The 25305-nt window shown below is 50.3% G+C and overlaps 2 long non-coding RNA genes across 2 annotated transcripts; both read right to left on the reverse strand.

Moving 5' to 3' along the window:
• Window positions 1-652: 652 nt before the first annotated feature.
• LOC309618444 lies at window positions 653-8344 on the reverse strand. The gene is made up of 2 exons (XR_014238487.1): window positions 1870-8344; window positions 653-1184 (listed from the first exon to the last, which is right to left on the reverse strand). It is a non-coding gene; the product is annotated as an uncharacterized lncRNA (long non-coding RNA).
• Window positions 8345-14563: 6219 nt separating this feature from the next.
• Window positions 14564-23532, reverse strand: LOC309618464. Its single transcript, XR_014238500.1, has 3 exons — window positions 21111-23532; window positions 16976-17055; window positions 14564-16814 (listed from the first exon to the last, which is right to left on the reverse strand). It is a non-coding gene; the product is annotated as an uncharacterized lncRNA (long non-coding RNA).
• Between the last annotated feature and the right edge of the window lie 1773 nt (window positions 23533-25305).

Consider the following 25305-nt stretch of genomic DNA (forward strand, 5'->3'; position numbering starts at 1 on the left):
ATTCCCTCCTCTGAGAAGTTCTCTACGGCCCCAAGGGCAGAATTAGGTGCCCAGTGCTTACAATAAACATAGATTTACCGCCCTATATTGAAACCATCTGTTCACATAGTGTGTCTCCAACAGGCTAAGTGTTGTCTGAGATGACAATCTCTACAAGGACAGGGCTGTGACCGCCTTCATCTCCACCGTATTCACAGTGCCTGCCCGTAGTAGGTACTGAATGAGTATCTATAGAGTACATGGTGGATGGATGGACGGATGGATGGATGGACGGATGGATGGCAGGTGGAACTCCTATGGCAAGCTCCACAGGATACACATAAGGGGATAGGATTGGCATTGAGTAGTGGAAAGGAACCCAGCTGGAGTTTAAGGACTTGGATTCCTGTTCTGGCCCTGCCTTCTACCTGCTATGTAGCTTTATATAAGTTTCCTCACTCTCTCTAAGCTTCAATTTTTCTACCGGAAACTGAATAGCGGGGCTGGGTATTTCCCCAGAAGCCTCCCAATGGATGCTCCAGAGTGCTTAGCTGGCCCTGGTCCAGCACCCCTATTTCACACCTCTGTAATTACCCACCTGCATGCCTTTTATTATAGTGATTGGGGGGGGGGCGGGGGCTCATTAAATAAAGGGAAAAAGGAAATTGCTGGCTTTGCTGAAATGACATTGTTGGCATTAACTAGATTAACTTCTGAAATGAAAAGCCCACAAAAGCAAAACCAAAACAGAGAAGGAGCCATGGCTTCCGCTGTGGGCTTCATGGTTCTCTGCTTCAGCCTGCCTGACCCCCAACCCAGGCCTCCCAATCCATCCTCCCTTGGGAGGTGGCAGGAGCCACTTTCCTGCTTGCCTTCACACAGGACTTCACCTCAGTGATCTCAAGAAAATGGCACTGGGCACTGAGCCCCAGGCCAGGACTCGGGAACTACTCAAGGAGGTTCCAGTCTGTAGGAGAGACAGGCAGACACATCGACGCCATGCAGAGTGGTGAGAGCTGGACCGAGGAAGCCAAGGACTGGGGGGCCCAGAGTCCAGGGATCAGAGAAGCAACACCCCAGCTGAATGACAAGCAGGTCTCCAGACAGAGCTTCTGGGAAAGGCGTTCCAAGGAGGAGCAAAGAGGAAGACACAGAGACATGAGGAGGAAGTCATCTTCAGGCAGCCGAGGGCAGTCCTGCAGGGGCTGGAGCATAGAGGGAAAGGATAACATTGTTGCAATTACTGGTCCTGTCAGGTCATGCTTCTCATGATGACTCGGGGGACAAGCGTACCGCAGCGTGGGTAGGGGACTGAAATACCAAATCTCTGAACCAAGCCAGGGATGCCGGATGCTGGCGTCCAAGAGCACCCATTAGGTAGCAGTGGGAGGGAGCTGCTGCCGAACTCAAAGCTGGCGTCAGCTGGTGCTAAGAAACAAAACCTAGGCAAGAAGCGGTGGTGGACTCAGACCGAGGCACTTTCTCAGCTCGCCACACTTAAAACCATCAGAAGAGGCAGGCGGATACTGAGGAAAGTGAGCCCAGCTCTGCTCACTGGTTCCGGTACCTACAGAGGCAGGAAAGGATGGAGTCTTGATATCGAGCCAACTGTCTGGTCTCACAGGGAGAGAACCAGTCCTTGTAAGCATCCCAGAGCACATGAGGAAAACCCTCCTCCCTGGATAAATCTGGATTCTTCTCCCACTGCAGAGGATCAGCCAAGGTGAACCAGAGAAGGGAGAAAACGGGAGAAGAAACACCGTGTAGTCCGTGCTTCCTCTAGATAAGATACTTTACACAGACTTTCTCTTTCATCCTGAAAAGAGTCCAGATAGAAGTATTCTTTTCTCCACTTGCTAGACCATGAAACTGAGGCTGAGAGCGGCTTACCCACTTCTCACAGTGAGTGACGATCAGAGCTAGACTCAGCACTGAGGTCTTCGCAGCTCCAAGTCTTGGAGTTCTCTCCCCGCACAGCTCTGCTCTCCAGACCCTGCCCTTGCCCGTGAAAGGCTTCCGGTCTCCTTGTGCTGTGCATCCAGTGATGTCACACTAGCTTGTTAACCTTTGACTAAAAAGCGTGAATCCTGTAATTCCTCTAAGCCGCTGGACACCAGAAATGTCAAATCAACAGTCCAAGGAGGACTTTAAACACAACTTCTATTCCTAGCTCCCCGAACCAGGGGCATTTGTGATGTCCTCCTTCCGAGCAGTGACATCTAATGATAGAAGTCCTGGCACAGGACAGAAGAGATTCTTTTAGGTAGGAGGCCAGTGCAGCACCCCTCAACCTTGCCCAGCTGCACGCAAGCCCACACTTGGGCCTACAGACCACCAACACTCTCTTGGGTCAGTCTTGGTCAGGATCACCAGATGCCAGACTAGGTCGCTGGGTATTAATCATTGCCAAGGGGGCAGTTAAACTGAAAGCCAGTTCATTAAAGATTAAGCTTCTTCTCCGTAGCCCTCAGGGAAGGGGAGGTCTGGGTGGAGAGCAAGGTCCTGTTTCGGGTGGTCTCCTGTGAAAGTCTTCCCAGAGAGCCTGTGGTGAGCAGCAGGGAGCCTGGGTTCGAGCCCTGGCTCTGCTCTCCACCTGCTGGGGGACCTTGGGCAGGACACTTCTCCATTCTGAGCTCCCAAGTCCTCCTCCTCTGACACATGGAGAAAATTCCACTGGGTTCCTTGTGACATGTTAGCATCTGTTGCTCTAAGATTAGTCTATACGTGTTTGCTCTTCTCTGTAGAATAGCTCTGTATCCCCAGGGTGCCCAGTGCAAGTTCACTTACTGTTCACGATCTTTGTGGCCATGGAAAGTTGGCAGTAGATCACAACTCCACCATGAGATCTGGGGTGCAGGGACTCACATATCTCCTCCTTGCTCCCCACACCACCAGATGGATCTCTGACCCCAGAACATTCTCTCTTTGCTCTCCAGGCATTGGCCCAAGTTGTATCTGGAGGGAGTTCTTCTGGCCCCACTGATCCCACAGGAACAAAAATTTCCCATTTGGCCAATTCCTGGTGCTTCCTTTTGGATCATCCCATCCCAATGGGATCTGCTAAACCAAAGCTTTGCACGGGATCTTCACAAATTTTGATCCAACACCAAAGCAGTGACACAGTATATAATGACCAATCGATGATCAGATATCTGAACTCTTTGTACGCTCTACAAGGCACTGTGATGGTGTCAGGGCTCCAGTGGTGGTCCCAAATGGAAGTGGCACCGTATGTATCTTGGTTTGCAACCAGAAACTTCCATTAAGGTGAGACATCTGAAGACAATAGTGGTGAACAATGACAGATTCTAAAACATTAGGGTAGGAAGATGAGAGAGGCAGTTGGGATTGGCGACTGATTTTTTCCTCTTTTTCTGTTGCTCCTAAACAGGCTCTTCGTGAAGTGAATCTAATCACTTTTCTGTCTGTAGATGGCAGCACTGGTCCCTTTCACTCCCCAAGGGGGACCAGGATTTTCACTTGAGAACAAGTGCTCCAAAGAACAGGGTAGAGCAAGCATAAAATAAGAGGAACTAGCTTCAGAACAAATACCCTCACCCGTTTAGATGTGAGCACATCTGGCAGAGTCACAAAATTCCCAAAGCCTCACTCCACTTATAAAATAGCCCCTTCAGGATTCTAGCAAGATACCACAGGTCACCAATAACTTTCTAAAGAACCACTGCAAAGTGTCCATGAAACTCAAGGGAATTCTCCAGAAGTGCATCCGGATCCACAGAACCCAGGTGGAACACCTTTGAGTGGGAGAATGGCAGACAGACAGCAAGTTGCCCCTCAGTCTGTTCCGAGTCAGCCTGGAGTGTCCCACCCCAGGGGCCCCTTTCCTCAGGCATTGCCCCAAACTCCTATTTGCTGAGTGCCCTCTATGTGCCTGGCAGGTTGCTGGGCATGTTATATGTACTGGGCTATCTCCCCCTCGCGACGGGTACTCCTGCCACCCACTTTACAAAGAGGAAACAGTGGATCCAAGAGGTTAACCATCACTTGCACAAATGGAGAAACCGAGTGGAAGACTCCTGTTCAATGTCATGTGGTAGGTCACCGATGGAGCTGGACAGGACCCTGTGTACAGCCCGGAGTGAGGAACTTACCAAAGCAGCATAACGATACAGGACCAGAGCCATTGAAATCGGGGGAGAAGGACAGAAATGGGGCTCTGGGCTCAGGACATATCCCACACCTCCTCTGAATAGTGCCCCCTCTGCTAAGAACGTCCTGGGGAGGCAGTTAGGAGTGCCCCTCAGATCCAGTGCCAGCTCGGCCCCGAATGAGCTGTGTGGCCTCAGGCAGGTCCCTTCACCTTTCTGAGCATCCACAACCTCCCCCAAGCAGGTGGTGAGTATCTAAGGTGATAGTGGCAAGAAAAAAAGCTTTTAAAAGTATAAAAGCTCTCCTGGAGGTATAATTATTAATTGTTATTATTACTATCATCATCTTTCTCAGTTATTAATGACCTGTTACCTGCTAGGGATCTGTCATCCAGGAATTTCTTTAAGCCCTTCTTGAACCTGTTTATATTTCTAGTCAGCAGCACCTCTCTTGCTTTTGATCTTCAGCCCCCAACCGAGGGAGCCACAGACAAAGTCCTCTGCCTAGGGGCCCGGGTTTGAAGTCTCTTTGGTGGGTTCCATCATCACCAACTGAATTCAGTGCAATACAGCTTCACTTCCTCCCCCAGATCCCGTTAGTACGCCCAGATCTGTGTTAGGGATCTCAGGAAGAAAGAGAGGAAGATATAGGCCCTGCCTCCTCAAATCATCCCCTGTAAGCCCAGAAGTCCCCGGTAGGGTAGGAACATGGGACCCCCTCTTAAGTGCCTGTATTTGAGCTGAGAACAGAGTCCAGACCCTAGAGCCCCAGAGACCATCCAAGGACCAGGGCCCCACTCGCTCTCAAAGCCCATTTTCCTCTTCGAAACCAGAGGCAAAGTATTGCGAATCCTTTCTCAAAGACACTGCAGAAGCCAGAAACATAAATCAAGCTCAGCCAACTTTGATACCTACTCTGGGATGAGTTACACAGATTTCAAGCAAATCAGACATGGTGTGGTCCTAGCCTCAAGAAGTTCACAGCCTGATAGGTGAGACCAAGGTGCAAACAATGACCTCTTGCAAGGCAAGGTTAACTGAAGACTTGACTAGAGGATTCAAGAAAAGCAGTTTAGGGGAGGGCCTACCTAGCGCTGTCTGCCTGGGACAATCAGGAAAGGTTTAATAAAAAGGGACACGAATTTGGTGCTAAAGAATGAACAGGTGTTTGCCAAGTAGAGAAGGTGGTGAGCAGAAGGGAAGAATGTCTGGAGCAGGGAAAGCATGAACACAGTGTTCAAGGAATAGAGATGGACAGTCAGAGGACAGAGGGGTCCACCTGGGTGAGAGGGCTGGGTGTATAGTGCTGCCTGTCACCGAGACTGACAAATGCCCTCATCTCCCAATCTTCAGAAAAGAGCCCTATCGGCAGTTGAAGTTCTGGCCCTGTAAGGGTACTCCCTGACTTCCCTTAGGCAAGGCCTTTGTATTTCTTGGGTTGTAGAGACTGCAGAAGTTTGGCATCAATGTACTCTCAACCTCAGCCCAGTATTGCATCTTCACCGACACTGTGGGTCTCAGAACATCTCTGGTGAGAAGAGCTTCTCAGATGTATCCCCGAGCTACCCCTTTCCCTTTCTACCCCTTTATTGCAGGTGAGGAAACTGAAGAAGCCCCTTCCTCACAAGTCAGGGACAGGGGTGGGAGTGGAACCCAGACCTCCTGCCCCTCCACTCCCCTCTGCTCAGATGATGGGGTAAAACTCACCCAATCCAGCTGGAGGAAAGCTCCAGACAAATTCAAGTTGATTGTAACAGTAGCATTTGTAGGCAAATTATATTCTGTGAGCTAATTAGGAAGGGATCGGAGCCCGGAGCCTTAGTTAATATCTAGTCCTAACAACTTAATCCTGGGTGAGATCTTAGCAGGCATCTCCTCTGAATGCCAAAATTCTTTCCTCCAACAAATCACCTATATAAATACATATATTTTAATAGCAGCAATTATAAAGTTCTCTGCCAGCTTATGGGGCTGTTTAACGTTCCTGGACTGAGGCCACAGTTTTTTCCCTTTCTCCTCCCTTCCCACAACCAAAGCCTAATGAATAGTAACTCTTTTGTGGCCCTGTGTTCCATTTAACCATATCTCCTATCCATTGGGTCTTCGCAGGGAGTTAATAAGCAGTCTGGGAGCAGTCTGAGTCTCCTCTGCTTGAAGAGGTCCACGAACCTGATCGTTAACTGCAAGGCCTAATCAGCATGTGCTTCCCACCCAGAGTCCCCCACAGCTACACAGCCCTGGTCCCCCAGTAATGGGTGGAAAATCGGTGATTTCCTGACAGCAACCAATTTTCCACCAATTAAATGAGAGATGGTGGTCTCTGGAGGAAGCTGCATGGGTCAATCGTATATAACTCGGACTGGAAGACAGGTGATCCTGGAGGCATTCAGGAACCAAAGCCTGGGGCAGGGGGATCCCTTCTCTCCCTCCCTTTCTGGGTCAGCCTTGGCTTGTATCGGTGGAAGGCGACGTCGGGGACAGAGGCTGCCAGGATACTTCCCTCAGAGTTCGTCTCACTCAGCGACCCTGTTACACGATAAACCACCCTCCCTCTCTCCTCCAGGGTCAGCTGACATGGGCTTCTGCTGGGTCTCTCTCCTCGGTGCTCAGGACAATTGAAAAATTCCTCCAAGGCAGTTGGTGTGGAGGCTGAAGACAGCATAAGCTCTGGAGTTGAACAGTTGTGCCTTGAAATCCTGAATTTGTTTCTTTTCAGTTGTGTGTGACCTTGGGCCAGATATCAAAATTCTCTGGGCCTCAGTTTCCTCATTTGTAAAATGGGGTTAGTCATAGCACCGACCTGATGGGATAGTTATGAGGATTAAAGGAAACGATGTGGGTAAATCCCTTTACATCATGCATCGTAATGTTCAATAAATAGGTGTTATTATTATTCTTCCTATGATTATGTTGATAATGAATGGTACTATTACTAACCAATATTAACAACAAGTGTGTGTCAGGCATCGTGTTGAACACTACCCTAGACATCCTTAGACATTTCTCCAGTTCGCTGGCCCTGCCCTCATCATCTCCCATGTGGTCTCGCACCCCTCCAGTTCATCCCCCACAAAAGGGCCAGTGATCTTGCCAAAATGCAGGTTTGACTGTGCCCACGTCTCTAGCCAGATTAAGACCACACAGACTCCTTTCTTGGGGCTCATAAACCCTGAGCCCTCTCTTCTCTGCTAACTCCTCGGTTTCAGCTCTCCCCACTCCCGGCCCTGTTTCCTATCATCCTACAACAGAGATACTCTTATGGCCACAGTCCTGGAGCATCAGACCCACCTTTCCAATGAACGTGAGGGTGCATTGACACCCCAAAGAAAGAGCACGCAGGGTAGGTGCACGGGAAGTGAGGCTCACCCCTGCTCCCAGGCCACAGCGTGGTGCCCAAAGGAGGTTGTGATAATGTTGCTGACGGGCTTTTGAGAGAGAGACAAGGTCACCCTCAGCATCACCTTGGCATTTATTGGGCTTGACTGTGCTCTAAATTCTCAGATAATTGGCCATTCTCATTTGGTAACTGTAACTGAATCAGACACAGTCTCTCCCTCAAAGAGCTCAGTCTGTGGGGAACAAAAGAACAAAAGTGAGTTTAATGAGTACTTACTCTATGCCGGGCACCCTGCTCAGGAGTACACGGATTATCTCAGGGGATTATCTAATTTGATCTTCATAAGAGCTTCAGGAGTAGGACGAACGTATAAGTTATCATACAAAGAAACACTTCTGGGAGTGAGGGGGCTCTATTAATAATTACACAGGACAATAGGCATAAACCGGGGCCATCCCAGGCATGTCAGCACAGATGGATGCCCTGTCTCAAAGGCATAGATCCTTTTTTTTTTTAAATTTATTTTGGCTGTGCCGCACAGCTTGCGGGATCTCAGTTCCCCAAGCAGGGACTTAACCCAGGCCACGGTACTGAAAGCCCGGAATCCTAACCACTAGGCCACCAGGGAACTCCCAATATACCCTTGTTTTAGAAACTAGGAAATGGAGGCATTGGGAGGGTAAGGAGTATGCCCACATTTACATCCCTCTTCAGAGCAGGGGTTCAAACCGGGCCCTCTGACTCCACTCTCCCGGGCACAAAAAAGACTCAAGGTGAAACAGAATGTTTCCTGAGAGAAGAAGGGAGAGACATGGCTCCGGGCTTGAAGGTGAAGCAGGAAGGGAGGGCAGCAAAGGCAAAGGGCTGCTGGGCAGGGGAAGCACTCGAGCTGAGGGCTGGTGGGCATTCCGAAGGCAGACGGGAAGTTGCTCAGGAGGGAACAGGGGCGAGCAACCAGGGGCAGACAGGGAAGGAGGGAGGCGAGAAGGGCAGGGAGCTGGAGCCTAAGTTAGAGATGTGGCCACAGACACAAGTGAGGGCTGATCAAGGAGTTCTGGAAGGCGGGGCTGCAGGAAAGAAGGAAGAAAGAGCAGCTGGGTAGCCTCCGCCCCGCCTCCTTCACATGCTCAGTGCCTGCTCCCCATCCTTGGGACACAGGCACCCCACAGCCCTCAGCGAGCTTCAGCTTCTCTCTTTCTCCAAACACACCTTCACTCCCCCTGCCTCTTCCAAAGCAGCTAGAAAGCCCTGGGCCTCAAGTCCCCATCAGAGGAGTGAAGGGCTACAGAGCTCCCAGCCCCTTCCTGAGACCCATGCTATGTGAGTTCTCCAGATATGGGCGGGGAGGGGTGGTGTCCTGGCTAAGGTCACTTCGCAGAGCTGGGGCTCAAACAGCACCCTCTTCTCTCAGGTTTTGCTTGTTTCTCAGACCCCAGTTGCACATCCCCGCTTGCCAGCACCGTCAGGCTTGCCCCTCTGAGCCCGTTCTAGGCACTCCCATCATCTCCAGCTCCTTATCCACGGAACCCAGTACCACGACACTGCTTTCCCAGAGGAAGTTCCTGGGGGTCCAGAGCTGCTGGCTTGGCAACTTAGGCAGTCACTGGATTCCAAGCTCTGGAACTGGGAGGGAGATTGTCTCATGTCGATCCTGGGAGAGACCCCAGATGCTGCTTCTGACTTGCAGGCTCAGGTTGGGCAGGCAATGCTCCTGCAGGTGAAGAATGAGCCCCACACCCACGAGGGCCAGTCTTGAGGAGAGCCCAGAAGTGCCTCCGCCTGCTGCCCTTCCTCCAGCTGCACAGGCAGCTCAGCCGTGCGCCTAGCTCTACCTTCCTTAACTCTCAGAAGTAAGCACCTGCGCCAGGTCTGCCCTGTCCCACTCACCCAGCTTCCAGCTCAAAGACAGAGCGGTGACAACACATGGCTGATGGTGACCCTGCTCCAACCTCACCCCTCTGGGCCACCTCCATGCCTTTGCCAGAAGGATCGTTCTAACAAATCGAATCATCCAATCGCTCCCCATCATCGACAAGAGTAACATTGGAGAATCTTCACATATAGCTGCGGGGGCCTCCAGATTCAGGCTCTGCCCATCTCCCCAACTTTATCCAGTCTCCTCACTGTCACCCATACACCTTCATTTAATCACTTATTCATTCATCCAATATGTGTTGAAGGACTTCTTCATGCTAAGCCCTATGCTGGGTGCTAAGAGTCACTCCTAAAATGATTCTAACACCCATTTCCAACATGGTGAGGGGTGGCGGGTGGCTTCCCAGAGCACCAAGCAATTCTCCAACACCTGGGTGTTCTACAATCAAACTCAGCTCTGCCGATACCTGCCTGGAGGTAGTGGCAGATTCCACAGGGTAAGGGCCCAGTCGCACAAGACTGCCCTCCACTTCAGAGGCTAATCGCAAGCCCAGGTTGTCACCTGCGCTTCCAACCACCCGGCTATAAACCAGAGGTTCCCACACTTCCTTCCTCAAGTTCAATTAATTTAGTAGAACAGCTCACAGAACTCAGGAAACCTGTTTACTCACTAGATTACCAGTTTATTACAAAGGATATTAAAGGATATGAGTCAACAGCCAGATGGAGATATGTAAGGCAAGGTCTGGAACAAAGAGCTTCTCTGCCTCCGTGGAGTTTGGGACCAGACACAGTGACACATGGAAGTGCTCTGGTTCACCAGCATGGGAGCTCTAAGAACCCAGTCTTTTTGGGTATTTATGGAAGCTTCATTAGTCAGGATTGATTAAATCATTGGCCACTGGAGATAGATTCAAACTCCAGCCCCCTTCCTTCCCCAGGAATCAGAGTGTGGGACTGAAAGTTCCAACCCTGTAATCACACAGTTGGTTCCCTTGGCAATCAGCCCCCCCCCCCCGAGGTGCTTTCCAACAGCCACCTTTTAATCTAAACCCAGTTATCGTGAAACAAGGCATCTTGAATAACAAGACACCCATTTCACCTTGATGGCTCTGAAACATTTGGAACTGAGGACAAGAAAGCCTATATTATGACAAAAGATATTCCCATTGCTCTTATCCTCCAGGAAATCCCAAGGGTTTTCGGAGCTATGAGCCAAGAACAGTGGACGAAGACCAAAATTATACAAGGAATATACTTTGGTCATCTGAATGACCAAATATCTATTTCTTATAAATCACACTATCATGTTGCCCATCCTCCAGCATCTCCATGCTGCCTAGGCTTCCCCTCCCAGCCTCTCCTACCTGTGTACTCCTGTTTAGCCTCTAGGACTCAGAGCAGGGTCCTCCTCCAGACTCATCCCCATCCTCCTCCAGCCTCTCATCATGGTCTGTTTGGATGTCTCCTGATTAGACTGAAGCTCAACAAGGAAAGGAGTTGAGTTTGAATCAGCCCTGTGCCTCTCGCGGCAAAACAAATTTGTTACACTTCTCAGTTCCTTTATCTCTGGGCCTACATTTTTCATTATTTCATCACCCTCTCCACCACCCTTTTGCTTGCTGCTAGACCTTAGGACACCTGTGTGTGTGTTAGAAAAAGATGCCCCTTCCTCCGGTTGGACGCAGCCCCTTGCCAAGTTGTGTATCCTGTGAGCAGACTGGATCTAGGCCCCAACTGCTCCTTGTTCAGACATCTTGGTGCAGGACACACCAGACAGTCATATGCCTCATTCCCAACCCCTACCAAGATACCCTGCCAGTTATGTTTGGGGAAATACCCAGAACTCGAGGTCACACTAACATCAGGGGCTAATAGGCCTTCCACTGGCAGACTGCTTCTTCTAAAAGGAAATGGGTACGGGGAAATTATGAAACAATCATTGGAATTGTGGGTGTTCTGCACAACAGTTGGAAGGCGTGTAAGACAGGGGCTTGTCCATCCTGCAGCACGTGCCGCGACTTGAGTGGGTGCTGCTCCTGGTGAGGGCTGGGCCAGTGTCCCATCAGAAGGACTTTCAATCATCTCACTTCCTTTCTTTTCCCTCTTTAGTCTCCATGTTCTCAGCGTCTGAGATCCGGCCTCAAGGCTCCCTTCCCAACTTCTATACGTTTGCACCCACAAAGGCACGCACATGCACATGCCCACATACACACATGCTCATTCCTGAAATTATTCACTGGAATGGGCTCTAAGAGTTGAGCTCCAGAGAAGCTCACTTGCCAGAAAGAACGTGATCCTGGACCACATCAAAAGATGATAGAGGGTCATTTTAAAATGTATAGAAATATCGAATCACTATGTTTTGTACCAGAAACTAACATTGTGTTGTAGGTGGATTATACCTCAAAAACAAACAGACTCATAGAAAAAGAGATCAGATTTGTGGCTACCAGAAGTAGGGGCTGGGGGGAGGGGGAATTAGATGAAGACAGTCAAAAGGTACAAACCTCCAGTTATAAGATAAATAAGTGCTAGGGATGTGATGTACAACATGATAAAGATAATGAACACGGCTGTACGTTATACATGAAAGTTAAGAGAGTAAATCTAAGAGTTCTCATCACAAGGGAAAAACGTTTTTTATCTATTTCTTTAGTGTTGTGTCTATACGAGATGATGGATGTTCAGTGAATGTACTGTGATAATCATTTCATGATGTATGTAAGTCAAATCATTATGCTGTACACCTGCAGCTTATACAGTGCTGTATGTCAATTATACCTCATGGAGTACAATCTATAAAAATACTGAATCACTCTGTTGTACACCTGAAACTAATATGATGTTGTAAATCAACTATACTTCCATTTTCTTAAAAGGGACATGAAAAAAAATAGAATGATGTTAGTAGATTTTTTAAATAGCTTGGAAGAGTGTGTACCATTAATAAACTTCAGACACACACACAATAATAAGTTGTCTTAATGGATGGATAGAGGGGGAGGGATGGATGGACAGATGCCTGATAGAGCAAATCTAGCAAAATATTAACTTTTGTGCATCTAGTCGATGATGTAAAAGTGTTCACTGTATAATTCTTTTGATTTTTAAGTTTGAAATTTTTCTTAATAAAATGTCAGGGGAGAGGCTTCCCTGGTGGTGCAGTGGTTGAGAGTCTGCCTGCCAAGGCAGGGGACACGGGTTCGAGCCCTGGTCTGGGAAGATCCCACATGCCGCGGGGCAGCTGGGCCCGTGAGCCACAACTACTGAGCCTGCACGTCTGGAGCCTGTGCTCCGCAACAAGAGAGGCCGCGACAGTGAGAGGCCCGCGCACCGCGATGAAGAGTGGCCCCCGCTTGCTGCAACTAGAGAAAGCCCTCGCACAGAAACGAAGACCCAACACAGCCCAAAATAAATAAATAAATAAATAAAGGAGTTCCTTTAAAAAAAAAAAAGTCAGAGGAAATATATGAATATATTATCTGAAAATAATATTAAATATTTAAAACCTGGAAAAATTATATCTCAATAAAACTGGAAGATAAAAATATATACCAAAAAAAGATAATGGAGGGTAACAGATGTCCCTCTGAGCCCTACCATGGTCAAGTTCACATGGTATTCACTGTGGGACCTTAGGTGGCAGGGCTTGGTCAGACCAAGGCAGCCTATCAGTGACACAATGGAGAGCCTTGTTCTAAGAGAAAGCAGCTAGGAGAAGAGCAGGCATTGGGTAAACCTGATGTCTTCATCTCTCCCAGTCTCTCAGGGCTCTCCTGGGAGGAGGAAGCAGATGCACTGTGGTGGCTCAGAGAGAACTAGGACCAAGTGGGGCTGCCAAAGGAGAGAGATCTGTATTCAGTATTAACTTCCCGGGAGGCAAATTTTGAAGGTAGTAAACTCATGGTCATGGGGATGTGGGAGCAGACACTGAATGCCCAGTGTCGGGCTTATCTTGAAGACCTTAGGATGTGAATATCATTTTGTTTCATAGTCCAGGATTCTGTAAATCTAAGACTCTACATTGCTAACTATTATTTGATTCCATTACTACATGATCTTAGGAGTTTTTTAACTCATTGGCTCAAAAATGTCAAGATTTTATTATTGCCTGACTCCAGAATCTGAGAAACTTAGAATTATAAAACTACCTATGAGACACAGTGATTTGTGTGGATTTCTTTGAAAAATGTGTGGAGCACATGCTTTGCACTAGGTACTCTTTTGGGCACTTTACATATATTATCTTATTTAATCCTCACAATGTACCTGTAAGTTATGTACATTTATGATTCCTATTTTTCAGATGAGGAAACTGAGGTACAGAGAGGTTAAGTGCCTTACCCAGGACCACACAAGTAGTATATAGTGGTTCTATGATCGAAACCTAGAGTCCGTATTCCTGACCACTGCTCTAGGCTGCCTCCCTGTGTTATAAAAGGGATACACCCAGGAGGAGGGAGGGGCCATGGCCCAGCCCAGGGCTGAGTTATGAGTCCTCCAGAGATTCCTGCTCAGCCAGACTCCACCGGCCCCTATGAGTCCCAGTCCTTGGGCTCCGGGAGCTGTGGCTTTCCCTTCCCCTTCCCACCTTTCCAGGGAGTGCTCCCGCTCCCTCCACGATCTCAGGTCCTGAATTCCCCAGGCAAAGCCAGCCACATTCTTCGGGCTGGGGTCCAAGTTTACTTAAGAAGAGGAAAATGTTATTATGGAAATTACAACAGCTTTACGAAACAGAGCGTCGCTGTATCAATCCAGGACCACAAGAATGCTCATCAACTTAATAGCTTCCTGTTGGGAGCCTTTCAAGCTATGCCTGAAGCTGGCAGGCATCAGGGCACAGGAGTGAGGCCAAGCAACTGGGTGACACTGCACCCACCCCTGCCCTCGGGATGAGTGGCGGACCCCATGCAGGGGGGCCCACAGGGGACCCCTCCCTGCTTCCTCATGCCTGCAACCCTGAACACGACTGCATCTCGGGTTTCCCGTTCTCAAAGGTGGAGCCATGGTGGCGACGGTGACGGCGGCGGCGTGTGTGTGTGTCTCCAGGAAGCAAGCAGGGAGGAGAAGGCTGGGGCTCCTCCTTCCACCCACCCCATTCCACACCCACAGCCTAACTCAAGTTGCGATCCTCAGACCTTCTCCCCAGACCCAATGCGGAGGGTCTGGATCTCGGTCCCTGATAAAGACAGGGCTTTAAGAAAGGGACTGCTTTCTTTAACTCCTAAGCCTAAGGAGAAAGAAAGCCAGGCCTTAACTCTTTTTATCTTTTTTTTTTTTTTTAAGAAAGAAGAAAAGAAAACCATTAAAGTGAAATTCCTGGGGCTGAGAGCAGCCAGGAGTCTGGCACGTGTCTCCTCCTGGGTAATTATGTGGCATTTAGCACCTCTCTTCCCAGCACTTGTAATTAGCAGGGAAATTAAGATGCTGTCATCCTACCTCCCAGTTTCTCTCTGCTATGCCCAGAGGCCCAGGGAGAGGCCCAGAAGGGGGAGGGGATCAGTGCGGTGAGAATTGAGACTAGACCTCGGGGAGAGCTGAGAAGGGACATTTGACAGGAGAGCAGTGGTGGGTCCTCTGGGGAGCACTTCCTGCCACCTCCAGCCACAGCCATCTCTCCTGTCTCTGAATTCCTGGAGCATGTGCAAGCTGGACTCCGCCCCCTCCCATGGGTTGCTGTCCTGGCTCTGATGAAATGGCTGGGTTCCAGTGGGGTCTTATTGCATTCACCAAAATCTTCACAGAGGCTCTTTGGTGCCCACCTCTGTGCTGGACCTTGAGGACAGGGATGAGTCAGACCCTCCCGGAACTGTAGATGCTCCTCAGGGAAAGGATAAGGCATCTCGTTGGGGAGGAGGGTACAAGCATAATACAAGGTTGAAAGTGACAAGAGCTGAGGGAGGAAGGACCAGCTCTTTAACTTGGAGGGGCCTAGTGCAAATGTGAATTGTTGAAATTCTGAATAATTTCAGACAGCAACAGCAGAAGATTAAACCAAGCATGCGGCTCTTCTAAGTGTGGGCTCTTCTAAGGGACTCCACGAGCTGCACACTCATGAGGCCAGCCCTGGGTGGAGGGCAGTGTGGGTCTTGCCAATTAAAGAAGAATTCTTAGAGGGTGCAGTATTTGAATTGGTCTGGATCAAGAAGTAAGCTTTGTTTAACAGGAAAATGTCCTTTGTCTATCTGGTCAGTTTTCTCATCCTCCAAGACCACAGTCGATGCCCCCTCCTCCAGGAAGCCTTCCCTACTAACTCCAGGCTGGGTTAGGACTCTCTAGGTTCTCACAGCTCCACTCCTCCACCCCCTCCAACCCTGTGCTTCCCTAGACACCTCACCTATTTCACTCCATTACAGATGGCCTGTTTATGCATCTGCCTCTCCCACTAGCCCACATGCTCCCTAAGGACAGGTCTATGCCTTATTCCTGTCTGCATTCTTAGTGCCCGTGGATAAGGTAGGTGTTCAACGGTGATTGATGAATGAATGAATGAACACCCCCAGAGGGAGCAACTTGGGAGAAGACCTTCTTTGATTACGCCTAGGGAACACGAGGGTGAATCTTTACCATAAGGCCAAAAAGTTAAATTGGGATTGGATCAGAAAGGCCCTAATTGGCAAGCCTAGGGAAGGGTTTGAGCTTTACCAGATGGATCTGGCTGCTCTAGAGGAGATGGGTGGGAGTGGAAGAAGGGGGTGGGAGGGAAGGAGCAGTAAACCAGGCAGGGAGAGTAGTCAGAAAGCTGTAACTGTGATCCAAGCCAAAGGTCAGGGTGGCCTGGACCAGATAACAGCCATGGGAATGGAGAGAGGGGAAGAGCTGGATGTGAGCTTTGAAGCCCCAGTCACCCTGGTGGCAGCAACACTGGGTCACCAGTCAGCTATTCCAATTATTCATAGAAATCAATCTCATTCCATGGAGACTCAGATAAAACTCGTGCACAGTAATGGATGGGGAGCTTAGAGCAAGGAGATAAGAGGAGGCCCAGGGTGTGGGGTGATCAGGTGGGGCTCTGCAAGAGGGGAGGAATGGTAAGAGGTTATCAAAACAGCCCTCAAATAGCAAAGGCTCAGAGCCGGTCTGCCCAGCTGTGACTGCGGAGGGACACAGGCTCACCCCCAGGCCTGAGAGACCCAGACCTAGTGTTCCTTGGCCATTAGTCTGAGCAGCAGGGGACATTGGATCAGGCTTGCTACCCTGAGATTATATTGGAGGTCTGGTGCCTTCTATTAGGAGATCGGGGGCAAGGGGCAGGGATGTGGAACAGGCCGGGTACCCCTTGGGGCCCCTTTCAGTCTTGGCTTTCCGGGATCCTGAGTCCATGAATCACTACAGTGGCATTTTGTCTGTAGGATCAGGAGAAGGATGGTCTGTTCTCCAGCACTAGGCAGGCACTGTGGGAGACGGAGTGATGTAGGCTACTCACTCCAAGCTGGGCCACAAAGCCTGTGTCCCCATCAGCCTCAGTCCTTCCTCGCGTGCTGGAAAGGGATTGCCGAGCCTCCCTCCCCCTGAAATGGGAGGGAGAATGTGGGTGTGAGAGCGGTTTGCCCAGGGGGAGAAAAGGAGAGTGAGAGACATTGGCGCTTTCCTGAGCAGGGAGGGCCCAGGAGGACCAGTGATCAGAGGGTGAAGTAGAGAGAAACACCAAAAATAAATAACTGATACTTACATATCACCTGCCACTGTGCCAGGCACGGTCCTGGGTGCTTCGTCTGAGTTAAACAGTGTCACTCTCAAAACCCTCATTTTCTGGAAGAGGAAACCAAGGCACTGAGTTGAAGAAAACTCTCCCAGAGTTCCCAAAGTTCACACAGCTGGAGAGGGTGGAGCTGGGCATTTGGACCCAGGCGGTGCGGCTAGCTTTTTGTCTCTGCTTTGTAGTGATCGTCTGTTTGCAAAGAGCTCGCTGTGTTCAGGCATCGGTTTCACTTGGCCCCTGGGAGGGGTTATCATCCCCATTTTACAGATGAAGAAGCTGTAGCACAAAGAAGCAGTCTGCTCACAGCCCCATTTCAGGGCAGTGGCCAAGCTGGGATGTGACCCCACAGCTCCCTTGGGTCTTGCATACTCACTCTAGGCTCTACGGGACAGGGGCTGTGCTGAATGGACCCTAAGAAAGCAAGCGATGGGGCATCTCCAAGGGAGAGCAGAACCTGAAGGGCCCCCCACCATCTTCAGACAGCTTTTCCTCACAGCTGTGGGTGGAAGCAGCCGGAGGTTGGCCCGAGAGGCCCCATCTGCCGACACTCAGGCCCGGGAGGAGATAGCACTTGTTATCTCTGTGGAGAGTTCAAGAGTTTATTCCCACCCAGGGCAGTGGGGAGCCTGGTGCCCATTCTTGGAGGGTGTGCAGTGACAGGACAGATGGGGGGCACTTCCTCCCCATCCCCTCCAACACTCACTCCCTTCCACACCCCACCATCCCCAGAGGTCAGACGGAAACATCTCGGACAGAGCCTTGGACACAGGCACTGGCTCTGGTAGAAGTCACGGTCGGAGCCCAGGGCTGGTACCGAGCAGTCAGGGGTGGCTGGGGGCGGGGGGGAAGGGCAGAGCTCTGGGGTCAGGCGCTCGGGGACACTGGCTCCAGCACCTTCTCACTGTGTGACCTCACGCAGAGTGCTTCCGCTCTGAGCCTCAGTTTCCTCCCGTGAAAGCTAAATTAGCATTTCTGTCTTAGAGAGTTCTCATCAGGGTTAAAACAGGGAAGATCCCGTATTTCGGGCACCTGGCTCACAGCCCGGCTGAGAGCTGGGGCTCTAAAATGACCCTTGCTTTCCCGTTTGCACAACATGATCTTGACTCCAGTCACTGAAGCAAAGTCAGCTCTAGACAGAGCGGATGAGCTCAGCCCGCTCCTCTGGGCTCCCCTCGCCCTGCAGAAGGTGGAGCACACGCCGAGCGCAGCATTCAGGGCCTCCAGGGCCTGGTGGCTACCTGTCTCCAGGCCTCACTTCCTGCCTCCAGCCCCCCAGGTGACTCATTCTCCCAGAACAAAGCAGGCCCTATCTTCATAACCCCGTGCAGCCTTCAAGGCCCAGGTCATCTGCCACCTCCTCTCTGAAGCTGCCCCCAGATCCCTGAGGGAGAATGAATTGCTCACTCCACTTGGCTCCCACAGCTCTGAACTTATTCTGCTTCATGCTATGGGTACAGCTCCGGGTATCTTCTTCCCCAGCACACCGTGAGCTCCTGCAGGAGAGCACTGGGGATCCCCATCTTCTTCTAAAATGCCTGCCATTGGGCTTCCCTGGTGGCGCAGTGGTTGAGAGTCTGCCTGCTAATGCAGGGAACACGGGTTTGAGCCCTGGTCTGGAAAGATCCCACATGCCACGGAGCAACTAGGCCCGTGAGCCACAACTACTGAGCCTGCGCATCTGGAGCCTGTGCTCTGCAACAAGAGAGGCCGCGATAGTGAGAGGCCTGCGCACCACGATGAAGAGTGGCCCCCGCTCGCCGCAACTAGAGAAAGCCCACGCACAGAAACGAAGACCCAACACAGCCAAAAATAAATAAATAAATAAAAAATTTTTTAAAAAATAAATAAATAATAAATAAATAAACAAATAAAAAATAAATAAATAAAATGCCTGCCATCAAATTTGTGCTCAGAAAATCTTATTTAATTAATTAGTTAACTAAAGAGATTATCCTAGAATAGGAGCATCTCGGAGCTGGCAGAGCCTTTAGTCCCAGTGCCTCATTCTCTAGTTGAAGAGGCCTGGGCGTGGAGCAGGTTGGGGTACGGGGAGGGAAGGACAGGCCCAGGCCCCACAGTGAGGTAGATAACAGCAGAGGAGGCACTAGAAGGCCTCCCTCCTCAGCAGAATCACATGCAAGGTGGTTAGTTCCGTTTCACAGTTGGATAGACAAAGACCTATAAGTGGCTCTCCATTGCCCGCTGGGAAAAGTTCAAGTTTGTCACTGTGACCCTCTAAGTCCCTTTGTGATGTGGTCCCAGTCAGCCTCTCAGCCCTCACTTCTGCTTGAGGGCCTGACCTGCTGTTCTCTCTGCCTGGAACACCTGCCCCTCTGCCTAGCCAAATCCTACAATCCTTCAGGTATCCACTTAGATGTCACTTCCTCGGAAAAGGCTCCCTTGTCCCCCGTGTCCTCTCTTCTTTGGCCCCCTGTGATCCCCTCTGCCATATGAGGCTGTGACTGTTTACATGCCTCTCACCTAGTCAGAGACTCTTAATCTTGTACCCCTAGTGCCCAGTCCAAAAGGAATACATGTGAGTGAATAAATGAATGAATGAATGAATGAAGCATAAGGACTGGATCTCTGGACCACAGGCAGCCATACTACTGATCCCAAGTTAACTCCACAGCCTGCAGGGGGAAGGGCGCTGAGTTGGGAGGGGGTGGAGGGCAGGGTGTGTTGTAGGACACCCCAGCAGGGGCAGAGCTGAGAGTGTTGGCAGTGAAGGGAGTTATGGTCCCCAGAACCCAGGAAACAATATCCAGGATTGACTTGAGCCCTCCCTTCAGTTTTGGTGGGTTTTTTGGTTCAGTGACCTTCGTTATTTCAGGCAAACCTTTCAATCACTGGGGAAGCATTTGGGAGGAAGAAAACCCTTGGAAAAAAGTCATCAGCCCCGCAGGCTGAGTGAGCCTTCCCTGCCCCCGGCAGCCTGCCCTCTGGCCGGCCGGGTGGCGCCTGCTCTGGAAGGCTGGCGGGAAGAGCATCTGGATGCTGTCGGATAGAGAAGCGGAGGCCAGCCCAAGCAAGGAACTGCGTGTGCAAAGGCTTGGAGGCCAGGGGAGCATGACTGTTCAGGTAACGGTGAAGACTCTGGGGAGAGGAAGAGCTGAGCCCCGGGGGTGAGCAGGGAGTTTATGGTAAAAGACCTGGAAGGAACGCCAGGCTGAGAACCTCGGGTTTCCCGTGAATCCAGCACCTTTGCCACACGTTCACTGTGCTCCTCCCACCCAGCCCCCACCTCAGAGACCTTACAGTCTGGTGGGGGAGAGGAGAAAGCAGGAGACACTCAGGATCCAGTGTGGGAAGGGATGTGACAGCAGGGAACCCAGAGGGGCCTCTAACCCAACCTCCTGGGGAAGTGGTAACTTAGCTGAAAATTGCACAACAAATAAGACCTCTTTTTATTCCCTTCTCTTTCTTTCCCTCCCTCTCTCCCTCCCTCCCTTCCTTCCTTCCTCTTTCTCTCTCTCTCTTCCTTCCTTCCTTCCTCCCTCTCTCTCTTTCATCCTTTTTTTTCCTTCTCCCTTTCTTTCTTTTTTCCCTTTGTCTGCTCATTCTTTGTTTCATTCAATTGTGAGATAAATCATCACGAAAGAACTACTATGGAGCGCCCACTCCGCTAGGGCTAGGCTGGGCTACAGGAGGTGAAGCTATCAGATGTGGCCCTGCCTACATGAAGGTCATGGCCTGCTGGGGAGACAGACATAATAGAAATGGTCACACCATGTACACATGCACACACAAAAAAACCCCACAAACCATTAAGGGCTATTAAACAAAGAAGTACTTAGTGCCATGAGAAAACATAACAGGCCTGAGATCCGCAGGAAGAACAGGAGTCGGCCAGGCAGAGAATGTGAAGCAGAGCATACACACGAAGGAAGAAGAGAGTACACATAAAGGCTCAGAAGTGGGAGGCGCATCACATGTTCAAGAAAACAAAAAACAAATTGAAGGCCACGGAGGCTGGCCGCAGTGAGCATGAGGGGGCGTTGCCCAGGATGATCCTGGTGAGGCAGGGCATTGGTCACGGCGCGGTCCAGTCCCAGAAACAGAACTGCTAGGAGTAAGAGCAAGGGATTCATTACAGGGAGCTGACCTTCTGCAGCTGTAACAGGTGGTGTAACTGTCTATCTGAGCCTGTTGTCTTTGTGTCTGATGCTGGGGCCTGAAGTCACCAGGGCAGAGAGTCGAAGAGGAAAGAAGTGAAGATGGAATCCTGAAGGTCTCAGGGCCTCCAAAACTCCTCCTTGGGTTATGCCGGCGGCCTGCAGGAGAAGCGGGGCCCTTCGTCGTGGAGCTGAACACTCCCCTGGGCCCGAGAAGAAGAAGCCAAAGGACGGTGTGGCAGGAGATAGAGGAACTGCAGGCTAGCCCTGCCCCATGCCGCGTGAGCGGCTGCACCAGTCACTGCCTGGAACCCTGCACTTCGAGTGTAAAAGAATATGACTGCTGTTCAGCTTCCTCCTTCCAAATCTCCCACAAACCCTCTCTGTGCCCCCTTGCACACCTGGGATATGCAGTGAAGGGAATTCTGGGAAATGTAGTTCCAGCATAGCTAACTTGACTTGCTACAAATCCAACACAGGTAGGCAGGGGCCAGATCATGCTGAGCCCTGTCATCTTTGGATGGTATTTTAAGAGAAGTGGGAAGTGCTACTTGATTTTAAGCAGAGCGGTGGAGGATGACATATTCCATTTTATGTTTTAAAAGGTCCCTTTGGCTGCTGTATGAAGAATGGCTTAGAGAGAAGCAAGACAGAAGCAGGGATTCCAGATAGAAGGTTCCTGAAGGGATCCCAGCAAGAGAACACAGGGGTCTAGATTCGGGGGTGGGGGCCTCGGCAGCAGGGCTGGAAAGAAGCAGGTAAATCAGAATGACTTGAGCGTGAGGGTAAGAGAAAGGGAAGATGGTGACCAGGAATGAGTCCCACATGGCTGGTGGAAGCATTTACAGCACTGGGAAGCATTAGAAGAGGCAGAGGTTGGTAGATGGGAGGCTGATGGAAGACCAAGCTTGGGCTGTCATGTAGGATTTGGAGTCTGAAGATCAGGATAGCATTCTGACCATGAGATGTATTTGAGAATAAATAGCCTATAGGTGGTATTCTTGGAGGTGGATGAGGCCCACTGAGGGAGAGGGTGCTGAGAGGGGAGAGAGGAACGCTGGTACTCCCACAGGATTTGAAGGCAAGATCCGAGTTTCATTTTAGAAAGATCTTTCTGACTGTAATGTGGACAGCTACGTGCAGGGTGATGGCAGAGACAAGAGAGACCAGATCTTGGTGACCAGCTGCAACTCAGGTAACTAAAACGTCAGGTTTCTCTGCTTTAGGCTATGATTATATTGACGAAGTGAGGTGAAGTTATTCAGCTCCTGATGATCCAGAGTTCTGATTTCCTATTATGTCACGATGGGTGGTGAGTGGATAAGACCCATTTCCAAAGCTGCACAAATAAAGCCCATACAATTCCATATTAGTTCCTTTATTATTACTGTGTTAGTGGATGTGATACCTGAATTGCTTAAAGGATACAGTGGATTTGGAAAACGAAATGATTCAGAATTCATGGGAGTTCATGGGAACCAAGGTTCTGTTGATTCCACCTCTTCAGTCTCACAAATTATCTCCAGTCCTATTTCTATTACTGCAGACCATCCATCATCATCCCACATCTGGTTCAAAGAACCAGTCTCCCAACTCATCTCCAGGTTCCTCTCCCTCCTGTGCATCTTCCACACAGCATCACTGACATCTTCTCTAATTACGTATGCAACCATGTCACTCCAGCTAAAAGGCCTCCCTGGCTCCCACTGCCTCCAGGATAATGTTCAGCCTCCTCCACTTTCATGGCTCTGACCCTGCCTGATCCTGGCCCTCTCTTGCCAGCCTCAGTTCCTTCACATGCCCTATACTCCCCTCCCCAACTCCTACTCCTTGCCGTTCACCAGTCATTCACATGTAAGAAACAGCCACTGCAAGGCCCGGAATGAAACTTGCTCTCTCCCTACGATGGGCTTTTGCAGGCATTGCTCCTTCTCCCTGGAACAGGCCAGTTTCCTCCTTACATTCCCTTAGTCTAGCAAATTCCTGCTTAGACTTCAGAATTTTTGTCTGGACCTACCACATCTGGGTACCAGCCCCCTCAGTCCCACCATGGTCCCATAGCCCTTTGTGAGCTCCGGTCAGAGAACGGGCTGCCTCGTATCATAACCCTTGTCTCTTTCCCTTCCTTCCTTCCTTCCTTTTCTCTTTCTTCCTTCCTTCTGTTTCTCTTCCTTTCTTTCTTTCCGTCTATCTATCTTTCTTTTCTTTTTCTCAGTTTCCAAAGTCTTTACTGGCAAGTATTTTAGGAAGGAAAGATTAATCCTACTGTTTCCAAGTCCATGGAATGCAGAGCCGTGCCCAGGGACACATCAAGCGGTGCTGAAGGAGACTGCTGCTTTGCTTCACTGTTATTCACAGATCCAGTCAATAGCACAAGACTTGTAGTCACCAATTCTTTGGGCTTAAAACCGCAGCTTGATTTCTTTTTCAGCACTTTTTTACTGAATCACTGCTATGAATGATGTTCCTTCCAACTTGAATGCAGCAGTCCCTTTGTACTGTGCTCAACTTAGATTCCGCTGGATCGGTCTCCCCAAGCATTACTCGCCCTATCTTTACCACATTCAGCCCCTCCAGACCATGGCCACAACCGGCCCTGAGTTCATGCATTTCTCCAGCTCGGGGAAGAGAGGGTTGTCTTTCAGGTCAATGTTGTGCTGCTTTAGATGTTCCTCAGAGGCCTGAAGGAACTTCTGGCCACAAGGCAGAATCCCTTCTTCTTGAAGCACTTGATGATCTCGCCTCACCTGACCAAGCTGCCTGTGCTCTGGCTTGATGGCAAATTGGCTGGGGTCCCAGAAGCTGGCAGAGGCGGGTGGTGTGTGTGCTACGGGGCCAGAGCCGAAGGCCATTTCTTTCTTATTTGCTGCTATACCTCAGTGCCCAGAACAGAACCTGGCATGTGGGAGTTGATTTTCTTTCAAATGTTACTAATAATTAAGAAGATCTTTGAGAACTTAGATAGGAAAATTTTTGGAATATTTGGACCAATCTCAATGAGAGTCAGAAAGAGCCATGCTTTCCCATATCCTCCCAAGGAGCCTGCATTGCAAGAGGAAGACAGACAGAAGTGGCCTCCATGATCCCAGCCCCATCCCAAGAGAAAAGCTGACCCCAGCAGCACAGAGATGCAGAGAGATGCTCCCCATCCCCCCTTCCCGGTGCAGAGGCCACCGTGCTGTGTCTCTGCACAGAGGTCAGAAGGCTGGCTGGGCCCACCCCATGCAGAACACCAAGGTCCAGCTTCACTTTCTCCACAGACCAGAGGAGGGTCTAAGGAGCGCCTTCCCCCTCTGTGGCAGCCAGACAGAGCCCCAGCTGGGCCCAGAGCCAGAGCGATAAGAAGATGCAGTCACTCTTAATTTCCCACAAACTTGACACTCAGTTCCTGTTGCAGAAAAAACACATCACCTTCTATTCTTGAGATGCCAGGAAATCACAGTGTCTCAGAGCTGCAGGGCCCCAGGGAAGCACCCAGTCCCCATTGGAGAATTTGCATTGTGCAAATGGGGAAACTGAGGCCCGCTGATGGAGGGGGATTTGAGCAGGCCCACCCTGAGAGTCAATAAAAGAGCTGGGGCCATAAACCTGGGTCGCCTGCTTCCCAGCTTCATATCCTTACACATGATGAATGTAATAAAAGCTGGAGCAGCGCTGATGCTTATTAGTGCTAGAGTTGCCCCTCCGATTAGATGAATCAACAAGTGTCCTGCTGTCATATCCAACCCCCAAGTTGAATAGATACCTGAGGATTTACATCTGCACCCCAGAGGAGCTTCTGCAGCTTCACTGTGCTGGTTCACCTCCCATGGCAGGGAGCTCGGCAGTCTAGATAGCTCTCAGCTTTAGAAAGGGCTTCTCTGCCCTGAGTCCAAACCTGCCTCGTGGTCCTCTGGGGGACTCACAGGGCCTGGGAGATTCATGTGGAAGGAAAAAAAAGAGAATATTGTATTCTTTGGCATTTCTGGCACTGGGGAAAGCAGACTGGCAGTCCTCCTACCTGCAGGAAAAGCCGTGGGTTGGGGGAGGAAGGGGATGGAGATACCCCCTGAACTACATTTCTCTGAAGGCTGGGGAGGGGGCCAAGGTCAGGGAGTTCAACGGGGAAACTTGTAAAAGTTGGCAAAACCAGTGGTCCCTCCTCTGTGACACCCTCAAATCTTCAGTAAAGTGATGGCACAATTC

Source organism: Balaenoptera borealis (genome assembly GCF_965194805.1).
Source record: "Balaenoptera borealis genome assembly, chromosome: 1".
Taxonomy (NCBI): Eukaryota; Metazoa; Chordata; class Mammalia; order Artiodactyla; family Balaenopteridae; genus Balaenoptera; species Balaenoptera borealis.